Raw genomic sequence first — 7,147 nt, forward strand, 5'->3', positions numbered from 1 at the left:
TCTGGGACTCAGGTATACTTAAGCTAAGTCTTAAAGGGTAAGACTCAATTCCTGAGGAGGTCAGCCTCCTTTTCTCCAAGCCCTACTGTCTAAAAGTACCAACGGTCCTAATCTTACTAAGGCTTATTTCAAGTGCGGATTTAGCAGCCAACTCTGGATCCCTACCTCTGCCATGCCTAGAAGAAAATATGGCCGTCTTCTAGTTTGCCAGGGCTACCAAAGGTCAGTCTTCATCTGCTGCCTGAGCTCCTTTCCGAGCCTCTGGATGAGCTTGTCCTGGATATCTCCACTCCAACCATTCTCCACACGCAGGTGTCTAAGCTATACTTTCCCCCTACGGCAATTAGTCTTTCAGTCTTTCATGTCATCCTGTTTGAATATCTCAACACCAGATGTCATTCCTCCCTCTCTACATCCTTATTGTTCAATGTGGATCAGGGCTGCATATGTGAGGCACTTCATTGTCTCTTACCCAATAGACGTCACTAGCTCAAGGTTTTTTTTTTTTTTTTTTTTGACTTCTCAGGGCTCATGCTCTACAATGCCTGTCCAACTTCTGTTCTAATTGACCCATTTCTTCAAGACATAATGTTACCATCTAGGGCCTAGGGATTTAGACACTTTTTGCCTCTCAGTTTTTGGTAGCATTTTTTTCAACGATCCTTGCTTCCTGCATTGGGATCATGGAACCCTAAAATCTAATGCTGTTCTTTGGGGTTGGGGAGGTATTCTGAGATTCTCTGGTCCCTAAGGCAAAGGGAAAAAGAATCTAATACAGTGTTTTGGGACTTAAAGTCCATTGGTTTGCCCAGATTCTCTTCTGTGCTGGCCTTTTGTACTAGACTCCTTACTCTTTGGGTGGCTATTGGCTACCTCCTTATCCCTGAGCACATGCTTGGAGCAGTTTCATATCATAATTAAGGACAACCTGAATGTAGAGTGCTCCTTCCCCTGTACTCTGCTATGCCAAAGAGCTGGGACTTGCTCAAGGAACCAAGTCCTTTGAAATAAGTATCTTCTAGTGTGGAACTGTAGAAGGGCTTCCTATCCTGATTCTCAGCTACCCTGAGACTATATTGTAGTGAGTATGTTGACTGGAGTACATACTGTAACACAACTTCCTTGGGGACCAGATTCAACAGCAGAAGCCAGTTTTATTCTCTGGCATGGTTGTACAATGTTAGTTTTCTGCTGCAGTATCAGATAGGCCTTGGAAGAATCACCTTACTGGGGTCCAGGAAGGGTCTAATAGGTATTTTCTCTGGACACAGAAAATCTCTATCTTGATTTTCATTCGAAATGACAATTGACTACCAATCCTGGAATGGTCTGTTTCTGACCCTTCCCCTCAGACCACATTCTCTTTACAGACTGACTTCCTTCCTGACTACTGTTCTGATAATGTCCTGATAGACATTCATCCAATACTGTCAGATCATCTCTTGGAACATTAGTCTTCATTCCTTCCCCTGCCTAATGTTATACAGCTCTTGCATGGCTGTTATAGAGATGCTGTTCAGTAAGCACTGTGATTTCCATAACAACTCCTATGTTCCTAGCCCAGAGGTTCTCAACCTTCCTAATGCTGCAACTCTTTAATACAGTTAGTTCCTTATGTTGTGGTGACCCCAGCCATAAAATTGTTTTCATTGCTACTTTATAACTTTAATGTTGCTACTATTATGAATCATAACGTAAATATCTGATACAGGATGTGAGACTCCCAAAGGGGTTTCAACCCATAGGTTGAGAACTACTGTTGTAGCCCATAACTCATTTGTCTCTACTCCTTATGCACTTCAAAATGCTGCTTCCACCCTTCCCTTGCTTCTTTTGACTCAGAAATACAGGATTAAGATGCCCTCCTGGTGAGGCTTCAGTTTTATCCTGAGTCCTAGATTTCAAAAGTCTGTTGTTCCCTTGACCCAAATTTGTGTCATCCCTTCAAACATCCCTAACTCAGTCCAGTTTCCTCCTCTGGAGAACACCTTTGTCACATTTTCCCTCCTGTGGAGTTACTTGTCTTGTGTGATTTGAATGACAGGGACCACTTTCGAAATCTGCATTCACAAGATACTCCTGGCATGAGTGTCTGTTTCCTTTATTCTTCTTCTGCAGGGCTTCTTTGCCTTTGTCTAAGGACTCTTTTTGACTCAATATTAACCAAGTGCTTATAAATATACTTGCAGGTCAAAGAATATCCTATTACCCATCCATACAGCCCATACACCTCCCCAAGTTCTGGTGAGTGTTTCTTGAGAAGAAGATACTCAGGTACTGTAAGTCTTAGAGAGGAGCATACCTTTCTTCTGTCACATATGTTGTACCCATCCTCATTGAGGGCTAGACGACCTTATAGCCTACACATGGAGAATTTCAGGCTTCTGAGGACCTATGTGCTGATTGTGACTTGTTTTTCCCCTATCTATTCATTCCTGCAGTGTTTCCCCACCCCTGATGTGGAGTTCACCTATTTCCCAGATTCCCCCCCTTAACCTTTTTTCTTCTGCATCTAGGCAAATGGGATCATATAGTACTACCCAGAGCCCTACATTTATTGCTGGTTTTGACATTTCATATGGACGAGAAGAAGCTGTGCCTCAGGAATCCTAGACATGGATGGACTACTTAGTCTATTGGGTAGGTTTTCTTTTTATCACATGTTACATGTGGAAGAAGTGGCATCCCAGTGAGTTTGCAGGCCCGGCAGGCTACTTTTACTTCACTGGAGAGGTATGGTGCAGGGGACATGTTGGAGAAACATAATTTGGATTTTTCTGGGCTTCTTTGACTTGGCTTGTAGTGATTGGAAGGAGAAATGGTCTACATATGCTCATCTATTTGAACAGTTGGTTGTCAGTTGGTGGTGCAGTTTCGGGAGGTTATGGAACCTTTAGGATATCAAGTCTGGAGGAAGCAAATCACCTGGGGCGAGCTTTGTTGATTTATGGCTTCATCACCCTTCTGGTTCATTTTCTCTGCTTCCTATGTGTACATCGGCCAGCTTCTGCTCCTGCCACCATACTGCACGTTCCTGGCCACGAGAATTCTATTCCTCTGGAACCATATGGTAAAATAAAGTCTTTCAGCATCTAGTTTCTTTTGGCCATGATCCTTTATTGCAACCACATGAAAGTAATTAATACATGTCCCCAAACAGTTATATCAGCTTTAAGCTTGATGAATTCATTTCCCTTTCTCCAAGGCTCCTATCTCTTTAGTCACCCTTCACTTTCTTCTTCTTCTTTTCTAGTATTCAATCATAAGAATATCACCCATGTGTCATGATGAAGGTTTCAGGTGGCATATAACATGTGGTCATGATCTTTGGTTATATGACTCAGGGATTGGTGGACAGGCTCTGCAGAACACAATTGTAGATAAGAATTGTTCTAGTGTGCTCCTTCTAGAAGACCCTTTCCTTTCTTCCACATGTATACTTGTAAGATTGCTCTGGCGACTCTCAAAACACAAAAAGGTAGAGGCAGACGGGGACTTGAATGTGACCATTTCAAAGAAGCAAAAAATATTTTGGGTTTAGTCATAACCCTCATGTTCCTTTTTCTGTGTATTTTCTTCATGTATTAAGTTGATGCTGTCTGATTATTTTGTTTAGTATTTTCTATTGTGTTATTAGTCTATATTTTAAAAGGATCTTAACAAATTTAACCCAACATTCTCACTAGGTCTGCAGTCTAATTATGAAGTATGTTGACTAGAAGTATTTACTTGGTAAAGGCCAACAAGGAAATTCACAGGAAATGGACTTTCTCACTTTGAATATAACGACATCATTTGTTCAGAATATAGATACAGGAGGTCGTACTGAGGCCACCTTTCAGATGGATGTCATTGAGATTCCAGGTATAAACCTCACATAGGACATGCATGCAATTCCTCTTTTGAGTTATTTCCATTTTCCTGGTGTTTCATGACCCAGAACACAGTCATAGGTCATTTTGGAATGAGGTTTGTGTCAATTTAAATATCTCCATGTTGGGATGCTGTAGCATCTTCTCTTTTAGGGACCTGAATACCACTTTAGTCATAGATACAGGTCTAAAATCTAGGGTAGGGGCTGAAACAAAGCAGAATGCTGGCTGATTTATTAGGGTAGTAGCCCTTATTCTCTTCATGCCCTCCCCATTCCCAGTGACATTCAGCAGAAGAGTGTTGGCCTTGTGTTCCGTGTACTCATAATGAGGCCACATTGCTGCCATCTATTCTGTCAGTTATGTCTAGTCTAAACATGTGGTCCTTGCTGCACAGTATTGTTCATTGTTGCCTCTGACCATTTCTTTGCTGTTGTTGTTGCTGCTGCTGCTGCTGCTGCTGCTGCTGCTGCTGCTGCTAAGAATGAGAGTGGCAGGAAAAGGGGACTACATTGAGGATGGTATAGCCTTATATTGATGCTGTACAGGAACCATTCTGACTGTCCCAGGTGTCTACATGTTCTCAACAACAAATGGCCCATCTCTCAACAGGACAGCCATTCCAGAAAATCTCTAATGTGGAAGGTGTAGCAACCAGGCAGTCAGCTTGTGCCTGTTTCTGGCTGCATGTGACTTTATCCTGCTTCCTTCCTGTATAGCATCAATGCAATGCAGTACCAGGCCTTAATTGACATGAACTCTCCTAGAGCATGCAAAAGCAACTGTATCATCGTGGGTCATCTAAGAAGACACAGAGGTTAGTAAAGGATTTTATTAAGATCCACCTCACCCAGATATAGGAGGAAGAAAGCAGGGTTGAAAGGGTGGGGCACAACCTGATATTCTTGACTCATCAAGCAGATGGAGAGGAAAGCTTGCTCTTACATTTGTACTCTGTTGAGCCTTCATGGCCATGTGACATCCTTCTAGCACCTGAAACATAGTGGACCATGGGGCCATAACGACAGAGTGAATAATGGACTGAATGAATGAATCAATGAATAAGAGAATGAATGATGGGCACTTTGGAAAGCAGAAAGTGAGAGCCAGCTGGGAAACACTAGGATGCTCCAGTGGCTGTCTTCACACATCAGATTGATCTTTAACCTGTGGGTATCCCTTGTCCCAGAGTGCACTTCCTTGGAGATGCTTCCTCCTGCCCCTTTTGTGCATTAGTCAGCTGTCTGAATGGTAAAAGATCTTCATGGCAAAAATACTTACAGGGCATCTGAGAGCTGTTAGTGCGGGTGTGTGCATGCACAGCCTGCTGTGGGAAAGCTTGTCTCCCTGCCTCATGACACACCACAGTGTGAGATCAACAGGCTCTGCCCTGTCCTGTTAGATGTCCCCTGTTGGTGCATCCTTAGCCCTACATTGCTGACAGAGCTGCTGGGTGTGTTGTCCCCTTGAACTTTCGGGTGGTGGTAGTTGTGAGGTGATGAGGGAGGGTGGTCTTGAGTGTGTGCAAATGATGCTTCCAGAAAGCTCCAGGAGAAAGGCCCTCCTGCAGGAGGAAATGCCACTAGCAGCATTTTAACTTGGTCTTGAGCAGTATGTTTTCTCACAGTGCCATCTGCTGGCCCATTCTTCCAACTTCACTGGGAACTAAAGATGAAGGGCGATTAGAGGCTGGGGCAGCGAGCACCTTCCATGGTGGAAGTTCTGTCATGCTAAGGAAGCAGGAGTGGAGGTGAGGATGCTTTGCCTTTTGGGTGGGTAACTTGTGAGACATTTCTTTCCCTTTTCCTCAGGTTCTTCGACTTCCTCCTGGGCTCCACGGTCTCTGATGAGAAGGCCCCATCTTTCTAATTGTTTTAGGCATATCAATATAGGATCATTTCTCTTCGAGTGCTTCTAAGGTATTCTTTCTTAGTCCTCAGAGCTTTGACGTGGTTTATCTGTAGATATATTTGGGTTTAATCTTCTGATTATGAAATGTGTCAACGTGGGTCTTTTGGCAAAATTTGTACTTTTTCTCTTCTCATTCCATGCATTTAGTTTAGAGCTCGTGCCCTCAGCTTCTAGAAACCCTCTGGCAGAGATGTTGGAATTTTCTCTATTGTCTCTTGGGCCTCTGAGGCTCTGTTCTAAGTTTTATGGTGTGTGTGTGAGTGAGCAATCTTATTTTTTAGGATTAGTGCCTTCATGGAGAATGATTAGTGTCATTAGGCAAACCTTTGACTTTTAGGTACTCTCATTTTTTAGGGTAAATACCCGTGTGGGGTGTGACTAGTGTCATTAGGCAAACTTTTGATCTCAAGGTACTGACAAACTTTTTTAAACTACCCCTTCTCACCACATTTCCTCTGGTTCTTTGCTCTGCTCACTAATCTCTGCTGTGGGCAACCTCGCTGCTTTCTTTGTGCTTCAGAGATCAGATCTTTAATTTTTAAATTTCCACTGGGTTCTTTGTATGTTCTATTACTTCCTGAGGCATTGTGATTTTAAGTTTCTTTTTCTTCAGAAACGATTTACTTATATTTATATGTATATGTATGACTGTTTTGCCTACACACACACACTATATATATATATATATATATATATATATATATATATATATACTGAGCACACACATGCAGTGCCACAGAGGCAAGAAGAGGGTGTGAGATTCCTTGTAACAGGACTTACAGACTGTTGTGAGCAGCCAGGTGTCTGCTATGAAGCAAAACTGAATCATTGGAAGAGCAGTGAGTACAGTGAGTACTGTTAACCACTGAGCCATCTGTCTGACCCCAAGTTTCAGGTTCTTTAAAGTGAGGTTTTTTTTAATTGCTCAGTGAAGCATTTTTTTTATTAACTTGAGTATTTCTTATATACATTTCGAGTGTTATTCCCTTTCCCGGTTTCTGGGCAAACATCCCCCTAATCCCTCCCCCTCCCCTTCTTTATGGGTGTTTCCCCTCCCCACCCTCCCCCCATTGCCGCCCTCCCCCCAACAGTCTAGTTCACTGGGGGTTCAGTCTTAGCAGGACCCAGGGCTTCCCCTTCCACTGGTGCTCTTACTCGGATATTCATTGCTACCTATGAGGTCAGAGTCCAGGGTCAGTCCATGTATAGTCTTTAGGTAGTGGCTTAGTCCCTGGAAGCTCTGGTTGCTTGGCATTGTTGTTCATAAGGGGTCTCAAGCCCCTTCAAGCTCTTCCAGTTCTTTCTCTGATTCCTTCAACGGGGTCCTGTTCTCAGTTCAGTGGTTTGTTGCTGGCATTCGCCTC

At 43.1% G+C, this 7,147-nt stretch overlaps 1 long non-coding RNA gene across 2 annotated transcripts in view; it reads left to right on the forward strand.

Moving 5' to 3' along the window:
* The first annotated feature begins 218 nt into the window (after positions 1–218).
* LOC116907383 overlaps positions 219–7,147 on the forward strand; it is a 13,408-nt gene continuing 6,479 nt past the window's right edge. The window contains exons 1-3 of one of the 2 annotated variants that reach the window (XR_004388821.1): positions 219–312; positions 2,190–2,244; positions 2,517–2,640. This is a non-coding gene — a long non-coding RNA (uncharacterized LOC116907383). Of the gene's footprint in view, positions 313–2,189; positions 2,245–2,516; positions 2,641–4,632; positions 4,690–5,683; positions 5,792–7,147 lie in introns of those variants that run through there. The other variant, XR_004388822.1, reaches the window with a different exon arrangement.

This window comes from Rattus rattus, chromosome 8, assembly GCF_011064425.1.
Source record: "Rattus rattus isolate New Zealand chromosome 8, Rrattus_CSIRO_v1, whole genome shotgun sequence".
NCBI lineage: Eukaryota > Metazoa > Chordata > Mammalia > Rodentia > Muridae > Rattus > Rattus rattus.